The 13,206-nt window shown below is 41.0% G+C and overlaps 1 protein-coding gene across 7 annotated transcripts in view; it reads left to right on the top strand.

The window, feature by feature from the left end:
- LOC106676623 (NACHT, LRR and PYD domains-containing protein 12) overlaps positions 1–13,206 on the top strand; it is a 198,102-nt gene that overhangs the window by 147,130 nt on the left and 37,766 nt on the right. The window lies entirely within an intron of this gene.

The raw sequence follows: 13,206 nt of genomic DNA, 5'->3' as shown, positions 1-13,206 counted from the left end.
GTTTGCGATGGTTGAATTCTCCGTCACTGGGCGTTAGAGAGCTTTCAACAGAGCTCATAGGCCTAAAAAGTGTGAGTGAACGTGAGTGTGGCTGATTGTTGTCTTGTAATGGGGAATAAACTGAATAAGGCTGCCTCGGAAAGGGGATAGAATACATTGAAACGTATTCACCGAGCAGCACGTAGTGTGTAGATCACTGAAGAAAGGAAAGGAGTGACATTGTGCACAAAGCAGATGAATGTGTGATGTCACTGTGTGTGTGACAATCGCCTCCATACGGGGCTGAGGGTGATGCTGCAGGTCACCATCTACCCTAGTGGACACAAAAGACATACAATAGTTGTGTTGTTGTTGATGAAGACAACAATAATGATGATATGAAGAATGTTTGGTGTCTCTCAGCCTAAAACAAATACCATCTCACTTCCTGTTTTTAAGAAAGGAGAGTTCAGAAACCAGAGAGAGGAGATGTGTGCTGTTTAAGCAGTGATTAACGATGGAAATGTCTCTCACTGTATCACGTGCAGGTAAAGAGCAGACCTGGATCAATTTTCCACATGCAGCAGTCAGAAGAAAATTATAGCTGTCTTTCTCTGCCTGTGTGTGGTTTTGTTTCACCTTTTGTTGAATGCTCCGGACACTTTCTCAACCTCCACAAGTCAGTTCGCCCCAAATTTCAACCCAATTTTTTTGTACTCTTAAAACCTTTAGTTTCACTAAATGTCCTAATTTCAATAATTTCGATTTTATAAAGAATGTATTTGTATGTTCTCTATATTTAATGTTTTGAATCATTCGTATCACTTTCTTCTGTAATACATTTGGAGGGTTTATGGTATTCACATATGTATTCCCCCAATATTTCTGCTGTATTGGCTTCTGTTGAGTCTGCACCTCGCAGGCCTGCTGTTTTAGATGCTTAATCCCAAGAACAAAGCAAGACAGAGTTTGATCCATTTTAAGTTGCAAGGGGAGCCGATCGTACCCGGGTCTTGGAGCTGCAAGCTCCTCACCTGATCCCAGACAACTCGTGTGTGTCTATGAGCATGTGATGTGATCAGTGTGTATGTATGTATGTGTAGAAAACAGAGGTGAGCTTTCATGCTAAAGATCCAATCATCTTGCAAGATGACAATCATATTGATCCACAATTCTGTAACACTTCCCTTCATTGGCTTCCTGTTAAATCCAGGATTCAAAATCCTGCTCCTCACATACAAGGTCTTAAATAATCAGGCCCATCTTATCTTAATGACCTTGTAGTACCATATCACCCTATTAGAGCATTAGAGGGCTGGACCAGGTGACCCTGAATCCTCCCTTAGTTATGCTGCAATAGACGTAGGCTGCCGGGGGATTCCCATGATGCATTGAGTTTTTCCTTTCCAGTCACCTTTCTCACTCACTATGTGTTAACAGACCTCTCTGCATTGAATCATATCTGTTATTAACCTCTGTCTCTCTTCCACAGCATGTCTTTATCCTGTCTTCCTTCTCTCACCCCAACCGGTCGCAGCAGATGGCCCCGCCCCTCCCTGTGCCTGGTTCTGCTGGAGGTTTCTTCCTGTTAAAAGGGAGTTTTTCCTTCCCACTGTTGCCAAAGTGCTGCTCATAGGGGCTCATATGATTGTTGGGTTTTTCTCTGTATCTATTATTATAGGATCTGCTGTACAGTATAAAGCACCTTGAGGCGACTGTTGTTGTGATTTGGCGCTGTGTAAATAAAACTGAATTGAATTGAACCTGATTATGTTAACAAAGTCTCTTCATCCTAATGGCCTCTTATTCACTGTCACCGTGTTTATATTTCACACACTGAAACACACAGAGAGCGTGTCTCACACGCAGAAACAACTTGGAAATAATTTAAATCGTTTCTGCGTCAACAGCCAGTCTCTATTTCATACTCTGTTTCATATACTGAAACTTTCAGCCATAAATGTTCACCGTTTCTTGCCTCAAAAGCCAGTCATAGACAAAATGAAATGTGGAATTTAATGTGGAACATGCTGCAACTCTAGCTTCAATTTAGAATATTTTAAAGTTTCTTGTGCTGGAGCCAGTTCCTATGTCACACATGAGAATCCAGCCTCAACTTAGAATGTTTTTTAAAATTTCTCGCGCCGAAAACCAGACAGCGACAGAATTTCATGTGGAAATACCTGTAACTTAGCGAACAGATTAATTTAGAATTTCCAATATGCACACTTCGATTTATTACAACAGGTGGTGCTCACCTTTGTATTCTTTTGGACCGGTCCTCTGTTCGCCTCGCCCCACGATCTCACCACGGGCCAAATCTGCCTTCCTCAGCACACCAAAGATCCGGGTCACAGCACCAAACTGTTAAATACCCCAATTCTTTGATCTTCGGGCTGAAGGAAGAACAACACTATGTGTTTAAATGCTCAATCGTGTTGAGATGAAATTATTTGAAGTGCCTCAGCTCTATATTAACTAAAAGGCCATATGACCATTTGGTGTAGTATTAAGTGGACACTGTCCTGGAAAATAAAGGCATTAGACTACATGTCCTTGGGGGATAGAAGGCTGTAGACTCTCGCCCACACTTGCCTGGGAAAAAGTAGATAACATGGGAGCATCTTCTAGTGGAAAGTTACTGAAACACTGTTATTTAGACTAGAGTGGGACAGCTTCTTATAAAAACTGTTAGCGTGCATCACCCGTTTGAGATCCGCGGCAACGTGTCATGCAGGATGCGCCTCCCTTCTAGAAGTACTTGTGTAAGAGAACAAAGTGTGAAATGGTCTGCTGAGCAGTGTTTCGTCTTCCATCGGATGCCTATGAGGAATTAAAAGAACACGGTGCAGTGTTGATATTTAGCAGCAGCAGACAAAGAGGCGGTGTGTGTTCCGTCCCAGTGCGTTAGAGCAACTCAATCGGGGGTGTAAATGAGTAAATAAGCTGAGTAAACAAATTGGCTGTTGCAGATAGCGACTGAAAGTGCAAGAGTAAGACTAATTGTTCTGGGCTTGGCTGCCACACTCGCAGACGTGAGGGCGAAACCCATGGGAAGGGAGGACTAGGGACTAGGGAGGTAACCTGGGGCCTGAGGACATCCTAAAGAACCAGTCAGGGTGTGGGATCCTTGCCACAGTTGACAGCCTGCACGAGAGTGGGCCCAAGCCTGTGCGGAGGTGGGCGAGCCCGTTGAATGTAGATTGTGTGTTTGTGTTAATGTGAAAGCGCGAAAGGTTGCGTCTCGATTGAAATCGATTAGTTAAATTCGCCATGGTTAACAGCCTGAATGAGAGTGGGCCCAAGTTCTTTAGCGGGTAGATTCCAAGTCGAGGTTGGTGACCCCGCTGCAGTGTCTTTGACAATGTCTGTGTGTGCATGAAAAAGTTCATATTTGCTACAGATGACAGTCTGCATGGCAGCGGGGCTAAGTTCACTCAGTGTATGTGGACTGTTCTGCAGGAACTGTGTCCTTCTACAGCGTCTCCTCTGACAAAAGGATCCACCTGCACACCTTCAACACCACCTTCACTGAACCTGTATATGCTGGGTTTAGAGTGGCGCTGGTGACTCCAGTATCCACCTCTGTGCTGACTCACAATAATGAACTTACTGTGCAGAGAGATGTTGTCACATTTGAGATTCACACTTCTTCTCACTTAAATATTGTGAAAGTTAAATACGTATCAGGTATGATCAGGTATAAACTGCACAGTGTGTCCACATATCAGCTATTCTGTATTATACATTGTACATATATTAGTTTGGTTTGCAGTCCAAAGTTGGTGGATGACACTGATTCTACTGAAAAAAACGTCTTATTTATTTGTCATTGGCTATGATAGCTATTTTATCTGTTTTATCAGTTTCTGCTAATACGATAATACGATAATATGTTTAAGTATAATTTCACTACAGTTAACTAGCTTGTAATGCTACTGACACAAGTGCAGTTGATGGAGGTTGTAACCTGAAGCTTTGGAGACATCTCTCGTCACTTCATATTCAGTAAAAACAGTCTGAATTACGGATGACCTCCAGTCGGTGTTTTCTCAACTATGCAGAAACAGTTTCACAACCTCAGACTTGGTTTTTATTCTGTGTGAAAAACATAATCTTGAATTGTAACAGAAAAGGGAAGGTGAAGGGAAAAAACAAGGTAAAAACAGTGGGATTTTTTTCTTGTCAGCTTGCATATTAAACTAAAGCCAAAGAGTGTTTGTTGTCAGCGTATAAGGTGCGTTTAATTCTCACTCGTATTTATGTGTGTAATTCATTTTAAACCTTTGTCAGTTTAAATATTCTACAGCCAAATTTAAAAACAGCTGTTTCTTCTAAATAAATAAAAAAGGACCATTTGTCTGTTACTGTGTTGCACTGTTTATGTAAAAACTACTGAAATAAAACTCTTTATATCTGGATAAACTTAACAGTGTGTACAGAGAATTGTGGGTAACTGTAGCGTCCGTTAGATCAGTGATCTGCCACAGTCACAGAGTCATGTTCTCTACATGTGTGTGTGTGTCCTCTGGTCCATGATCAAACAGAGGACATGTGTTTTCATATTTTCGGGAGGAAATCTAATTAAGATGATGCTTTTTCTCGCCACTTATTCTGCAAACTGAAGCCTAAACCTGACACACACACAGTAGCTGCAGATGTATGATACGACTTTCACCTGGTAGAACAAACTCTCACTGACTTCTTAAAGGAAGCAGCTGTCACATATTGTAAAAGCAACCATGTAGTCACTTCTAAAGCTTTAGTTGTCCCCATGATGGACAGCAGCTCCACCCCCTGCAGGAGGCTGTGGAGGCCCTGAGAGCTCCTTCATCCCCACAGTCACACTGTGACACAGAATCAAATGGAAAAGCACACAGTTGGGGGAGGGGCTAATGCCCTCTTTAAAGCTGCAGTATGAGTACAGGTGTATGAACAAACAGCACCTTCTTCCTCTCTCCTGGGACTCGATGTTGGCCGATGCTTTCTGGACACATTTGTCACTTTGAGCTTTTTGACCTGAAGGGTCTGAGCAGCCTGGATCTGCTCCAGCATCTGCTCGGAGAACAAAAGTCAGGATCCGATTGGCTGTGAGCAGCATGTGGGAGCAAAGCTGGAACACCTGAGGACGGGCTTGAAGAAGCAGAGAGTCAGTGCAGACAGAAAGCCTCAGAGCTTTGAAGGAGAGGCTGCAGGAGCCCAGAGCATAGACTGGATATCAAAGACTGGAGTCAGTGTATTTGGAGCAGATGGTGGAGCGCTCAGTTTCTCAGTGGATTCATGTTTCAGTCCTGGACGCTGAAGCTTGTTTGAAAGGACACAGATGGACCTTGTCTCCTTCTTTCCTTCCTTTTTGTGTCCTCTGTGCTTCATCTGCTGCTCTTCACTCTGTTACTTTGGACTGATCTCACTCACACTTTGTTTCCATGGTTTCTTTGCATCACGCTGACAGCACGTGAACAACACGACATGTTTGATCTCAAAGAAGGAGCAGCATCCTCTCTCCACCCTGTTTCTCCATCTTCTACATCACCTGATTCATTCCAGTTTCTCTGCTTTCACTTTGATTCCTGAGCGTCTGTGATGAACACACTATCAGCATCACTGACATGTTTCATCATTTAAAAACACTTCCTGTCACTGTGGTGGTTACAGTGACATCATGCAGTTTGTGCTTTGACCTCCAGAGGGCGACAAATCAGCACAGACAGAGAGCTCCATTCAAACTTTGCTGCCATCAGGAATAATTCTTCAAATATAATCATCAGTGTTTGAGCAGCTATGATATCAGGGACAATGTGTGACAATACTGAACGTGTCACATGACACACCTTCAACGTCATGTGATCCACTCTCAGTCTGCACTTTCAGTCATGACTTCATGAATTTATGATCAGTTTACTCCTGAAATATTCAAATGCTGCAGGGTGAAGAACAACAAAGTGCTGACACGTGTTTGTGTTTCAAACAGGAAAACCAGCAGAAATAAATCATCTTTGGACAACATGACAGAGATTAGTGAGTTTCCAAGTTGCACTTGAATGCAGCACAGACAGATTCTGATGTTCGTGGTTGTAAACGTGTCCTCAAACGCCGCTCTGACTCTTTCCTTCCTGCTCAAAGTTCCTCTTTTCTGAACTTGGTGTTTGTGCCTGATGCTGATCGTCTCCGTGCGAAGGTAACGTTAGCAGTGTGTAATGTTTCCTGGCTAACATCAGCTGTGTGCAGCTCAGTTCCAGCACAAATCTGCCGCTCCATAGTTCACGGTAACGGACTCATGAGGTCGACCGTTAAACGCTCTCCCGCCATTTTGTCTGTGTGCGCGGATGTGTACGTTTTTGTTACCACTGTCATCTCATCAATAGCCTGTTTGTAAAAGATCTCTGTTCATAGTTTAGTTGGATTTTAAAACTCTGTAGTTGGACAGTTTTATTTTGGACTGATGCTAAAATTCTTGCTGATTGTTTCTGTCCAGGTTTTGTACTTGACATCCGCCATTTTGGACGTGATACGCTGTAGAGAGCATGTTCAGAAAGAGAACCTGTTTTATTAATAACCTCTTTCAGATAGAAGAATATGAAAACAACAACAACAAATAGGATAAAACTTTAAATTACTTGAATTTTTAAAATCACCAGCATCTGTTGACACAATATTTGATCATTTCAAATTTTTGTTTTCATTTTCTCTTCCTAGTTCCTTCTTTCTCAGTCTCTTCATTCTCCTTGTCACAGTTATTATCATCAGATCCCATGAGACATGAGACCCAGACAACACAAGTTTACAAGCTAACATCATGTCAGCTAACATTAGACGATAGCATCATAAACTTTAAATTACTTTGCCTCTGATCAACAGTTTGATTACATTCTCACATCACAGGGTTATTTGCTAAGTGTGAGTCCGCCCACATTAGATCCACTTTTCAGCAGGTGGAATAATTTGTAGTACTGCTGTGTTTAGCAGCATGTTTTGCAAATTACTGCATTTTGTTTGACTTCCTTGTGAAATCCAAAAAAACCCCCAATAAAATTACATAAGGTATAAATAAAAGCCAAACGAAAGGAAAAATAAAATCCTCCTGGATCTCGGTACCTCCAGGAGCAGCTGGTCAGCTGACCTGAGACTGACACGGTGTGTGGAGATGAAGAAGCTCAGAGAGCTACAGCGGGGCAAGACTGTGAAGGCATTTAAAGACAAACGGCACGGATTTTAAAATGAACTCTAAAAGACACAGGCAGCCAGTGCAGGGAGGCCAGCACGGGGGTTATATGCTCTCTTTTACAAGTTCCTGTTAGGAGTTGTGCAGCAGCATTTTGAACCAGCTGCAGACGTGAGAGCAATGACTGACTCACCCCCACATAAAGTGCGTTACAGTAGTCCAGGCGGGAAGAAATAAAAGCATGGATCACTGTTTCAACGTGCTGCTTTGAAAGAAAAGATTTGCCAGTCGCCTTAAATGATAAAAACTGGACTTCACCACTGCTGTGATTTGGTTCTCCAACTTAAAACCAAGGTCAGGAACAACAGGTTTAAAATAAACTTCTGGGGGTCCCAAATCTACAGAGGAGGACTCGCAGGGAGCACTGGGTCCAAACACCAACACTTCTGTTTTCTTTTCATTAAAATTTAAAAAGTTTAGAGCCAACCAAGCTTTAATGTCATCTAGACATGTCATGAGAGGTTTGATGGAGATGCCATCCTTCTGCTTCAGTGGCAAATGAATTTGGCAGTGCCACCAATACCCACTACATCACTTAATTGAGAAATTAGAATATTGTGGTCTACGGTGTCAAAGGCAGCAGTTAGGTTAAGCAAGACCAGAACAACATGGTTACCAGACTCACATCCCAGAAGGATGTCATTAAAAACCCTTAATAATGCAGATTCATTGCTAGGAAGGGTTTTAAAACCTGACTGAAAAACCTCAAGGATGCCGTTATCATCTAGAAAACCTTTCAGTTGACTAAAAACAATTTTCTCTAAAACCTTGGAAACTAAAGGCAGCTTGGAAATAGGCCTATAATTAGCTAAAACGTTGTGATCAAGGCCAGGTTTCTTAGCGCTTTGATGTCCTCACCAAGAAAAAAAGCAGTGTAATTTTCTTTTTTCATTTCTTATTGATTTGGGTGAGTAATAACCACAATCATTGTTTTCAATAGACCCTGTAGTTTTTAAAATATTGATCTGTACCAAACAGTTGAGATGTCACTTGAGATGTCACGCAAATACAAGTACATTAGATAATACAGTTGAAAAAATTAAATAAAGTTCCAAATTAAAATTAAATGAATAACAAAACCTATCCAGGGCATCGGACACAGTTTATTTCTAGCAGCATGCCAGTGAACATTGCTGTTTTCATTCCATCAAAGGACAGTATAATATCAAACAACAAAATACATCGTTTTTTCATCTGCAAATGTGAAAAATGTGCTGCAGCACAAAACACTCACATTCAGGCCACTTCTGGTTGAATGCTACTGTGCCAAATCATTTTTGTTTTAAAAAACAACAAAAAACAGTGCAAATCAAGCACATCTGCTTGTGGTTTTGGTCTTTGGGGTCTTAGTGTGTAGCATCTCTTCTGTGGTCTTGGAGAGCTGGATCATGGTTGTCCAACTCTAGATGCTGGCTTGTTAACTTGGTTCAGACACAGCCAGGTGGAAACCTTGTGAGAGCCATCGGTTTCTGGTCCAGTAGGGCACAGTCCCTCTTGTAGACCAGGTATTCGATTCAAGGATGTGTCCGAACAGTGGGATATGCCATCTCCTTAACTTGTAACTTATAACTTGTCTTATACAGGTGTAATATCATATCAGAGAGCTTAATTCCTCCAATATGCTAATTATATACATGGATGAGTGATGGGCATGGGATGGTGATCTTTGCATTGGACTCTTTGCTCCACCGTTTGACCGATGAAAGAGGCATTAACCCACAGGCATTGGTTAAGAGGTTGACACATTTGTTGTCAAACCATTTCATTGCAATCAGACCTTGAAAAAGGTCAGTTTGGTCATACAGTACCAATGCACCTGACAACAGAGGAGGTGTGCAAGTTCTGGACCAAGTTGAAACTTGTGAGGAGCTGAGGTTCTTTTATGGGTTTGCATAGTGTTTTTTACCTCTTTGGCCCCTTGGAGGTAGCTTCTGTTCTTTTTCACTGAGGGGAGCATTGAAAAATGTTGATCTCCCTTGATACAGCAACAAGTCATGGATGATGCCAGATGAACTTGATTGGCAGAACAATTTAAAGCCCCACTCATACTGGTGGAGAGTGCCAGCCCTGTTAGCTTCATATGAAACCATGACCTCAAACACACTGTAGTTGAAGATGGATGGTATCATGAGTATCATGCCACAGGACCATGTGATTTTAGCCATATAAGTTTTTAGCGTCCATATAGTACTTGTTCAACATGAAATTATAATTTTGACAATTTACTAATTTTAACTTTGTAACTAAGTTACAAGAATGACTTACTGAGAAAATTATTTCAGCATATTCTTGCTGTACTAACACTTAATTTGATTTATCAACAGCAATTGATAAACAATGATTTTATAGCAAATAATTAATATTAATAACATTTAGGTTGTTAGCATTAGCACCATGAAGGGACAAATCAGCTGTTTTTTTAAAAAAAAATTATTAAATATTTAATTTCACTTTTTAATGCTGACAAGTGACATACATCTGTTTAGTAAGTCCTCTAACACTATCATATATCAAAAAATTATATCTTCCTATCTTAGTTTAATCAAAAACACTCAAAATAAGTTGGATGTTTTTTTGTTTCTGACTTCCTGTTTGGGAGAGGTATAAGAAGAGCCAACCGTTTACATTCACAGCGCCTTCTGGTGGATTTTTCTGGCATTACAGATGTAAACCAGGCCATCTGTCAGCTCTTTCTTACTTCGGAAACATGGGTTAAACAATTTCTCTTCCACGACGTAATCCGATAAAAACCAATCTCTTTATCCGTCGGCTTCCCGTGGCTGTCATGCGGCTATTGCAGTTAATAATACAACAGCTTCTTGCCATTCTTTGTGTGTCTTTTTATCGCTGTGTGACTGTTTTCATGTGAAAGCCTGCTTGCACATGTACCGCTTGCCACTTGTTCCCAGAATCCTTTGCGCTTTTACCCCTGAATGACGTCACATTTTCAATCTCTATCCGGTCTTTAAGTCTGACGTCACTAGCCGTGTCTGGGTCTAAACTCCGCTGCAGCTCCATATATCAAACGATCACTATGGCATTACTGAGAGTTGAAAAACTAAAGTCTAAAGTCTTTCATCTTTAATAAAATGATCAGCGTTCTGCTCTACCAGGTGTAACAATTGAGTTTAAGATCCAGGCACCCATGAAAACGGAATTTATGACATTTAACGGAGTTAGAAGTTAGCAGGAAGTTAGCTCGCTAGCTTCTATCTAAATACAATATAGCATGTCCTGACTGCGGGGTTTTGGAAACAAATTAAAACGTACAGCTCTGCTGTCACTTCCAACATAAACGAAGACAGAAAACTAAACAGCAGTGACGTTTGTAGGGTTACTGAAGTTTGGCTAGCTGGTATATAATGATGTGCTACGTGACCGCTAGCGACACAGCTATGTTAGCATGATATAAACAAGCTAACTTTTTTTCCACTCGATAAAAGTTAACGTGAGTGTTCTCGGTGGTCAGGAACAAATTAATCGCATGGCAGGATGCTGTAAAAGGACCAAACTTCAGCCAGGAGAACAACTGAGATAATCCATCCACAATACGAGGTTAGTCATTCATATACTGCTGCATGGGCTGGGCTGTAGTTACATCCTAAGGTTTTAAAAACTGAGCTTAAATAAATGATTAGTGGTAATAAAAGCCGAGGGAGGTCAACAGTGATCACTGACTGTTTTAGGAGCTTTTTGAGATCAAATAGAAGAAAATACACAACATTAAACATGTTAACAACACAAAAGCCATATTAAACGCAGACTACTTTAGACTAGAGATGGCACGATACCACTTTTTTATGTCCGATACCGATACCGATATCATAAATTTAAATATCTGCCGATACCGATATGAATCCGATATAGTGTTTTTTAATCAACAAAACTGTTTTTTAAATATCTTGCTGCATTTTGTATAAGTTCATACTCAAGTTTAAAACAACAACTACACTAAAGCTATTCTGTTATACCTGTATGCAAAAAAAAAAAATTTCATAGTTCAGCAATACTGATCAATCTAATAAACTTAGACCTACACCATCCTCCCTATTCTGGTATTTTAAAGAGTACTTAGCATAAATATTAAGCAACCTAACTAATAGGGCTCCAACTCCCAGCAACAACAAAAATAAATAAATAAAAAATAGGGAACCACCCCTCACGCTCCACCTCATGATGCTTAATCGACGTAATCAACCTTAATTTGATGCAGTGTGAAAAAAAATGCACAGAAATCAATTATTTTTCAAGAAATATTAAATAGATTCAACATCTTTCTTCAACAAAATTGCAGACTGCACAGATGGTACCTTCCCAAAGTAAAAAGTACTATAGCTTACTAGGGTATATATATTAGACTTAATAGTTACTATATATACAGTAATGGACTTCTATTCATTTTACATCACATTAAAACTTTGGGTGTCAGATAATTATTTATTAAAAGCTCGACATTTTAAATGAGAATAAGAAAGAAAAGTATGTCTTTGTGCCCCCTTTTCCCTGTTAATGCCCTATCGGCCCCCCTGGCTAAACTTTGCTAGATCCGCCCCTGCACAGTTACCAGCCGTCAGCTACGTAGATAAAGATCCTGGTGTAGAAAGTAATATTAAATAAATTCTAACAACAGCTTATCAAGCTTAAACGTGCTGCTGTTGTTCAGCCGCTGGTTTCCTCTTTCTGGTGCAAAGTGGGCCAAAAACAAACTAGAGACACGGACTCGCGACAGAAAAGCCGATCAGCTGATCGTTAAGCAGTTTCATGATTGAAGTAGCAGCAGGAGAGGCAGTCGCTCCATATATCAGTTGTTAAGCTTAACGCAGGAATGCTTTACAAACATTCAGAGATGGACTTACACACTTGCTTTACTTCTCTCGGGATAACTTTGTCGGAGATGAAATGCCAGGTTGCTAGCGAAGCTCCACATGCTATCCAGACCACCGACAGGTCCCGCATGCCACAGCCGCTCTATCACGTGATGCATACTGCTCCGACGTGCTAACGTTCTGAGGTGAGTTACGGCGTGTTGCAAGTTTTGCGAGGTGCTTTCCTGATATTTAATGGATCGGATTACATTTTTTATTTTTCTCCGATATCCGATCCAGTAATTTAGGTCAGTATCGGACCGATACCGATACGTAATATCGGATCGGTCCATCTCTACTTTAGACCCGGAAGTAGGATTCGTCACGTCATCACTTAACGACCGGATAATGGCGGTTGTTGATGGATGTGGCTCTGATGCAGCTAGTCAGCCGTGGTAGCTGCTGATAATCACGATGCTATCGGCAAAAATAACAGGAAATCGGGACCGTAAGCCAGTTTCTGTCTTAGCACATTTGTGCCGCTGTGTGTTTTTGTTGTTTTCTTTTGCAGCTATTTCAGTGAATTTTAGTCGGAGTGCGGTGAAACTTGGTGTTTGGAATCGGTGATAGCTCTGGAAGCTAACTTTCTTTAGCCGGTTACATGAAGTCTGGAGAATTTCTGGTTCGGTTTCGTTTGTTTATGGACTTTTGGGCATTTACGTAACTATTCTTTTATTTCTGTCAGGACTTATATTTCTGACGTGTTATAACCGATCAAACGTGATCTCCTCCCTTTTGCCCCCGGTACGGGAGTGCGGGGCTTATTAAAGTAAATTTGTAAGAATCAGGAATTTATTTAAGTTTTTCTCTCTCTTTTTCATTTTCTTTTGCTAACTGTGTTTAACATGAACGTGGTCATTGAAAGCATCACAGTCGATGCTGCTGTTTCCTGTGTCTGTACAGAGTTTGATCTTCAGCACATGATGTTCGTCTGTCTCTGCATCTGTTTCTCTGACTGCAGCTGTGTTTGGAACATCCAATCCTCCAACACCTCACCTCTGCTGATCCTCTTTGAATCCTGGATCAGGAAGTTGAATATTTGGTCTTTAAGTTTCTGTCTTAAACTCAGTCTTACTTGGAGCTTCATGAGTGCAGCTCCTGTTCAGACAGGTGTTCACAGAGACAGGTATTAATGACCTT

The sequence above is a fragment of the Maylandia zebra genome, linkage group LG3 (assembly GCF_041146795.1).
Source record: "Maylandia zebra isolate NMK-2024a linkage group LG3, Mzebra_GT3a, whole genome shotgun sequence".
Lineage (NCBI taxonomy): Eukaryota > Metazoa > Chordata > Actinopteri > Cichliformes > Cichlidae > Maylandia > Maylandia zebra.
This window is presented reverse-complemented; position numbering and strand designations above follow the sequence as displayed.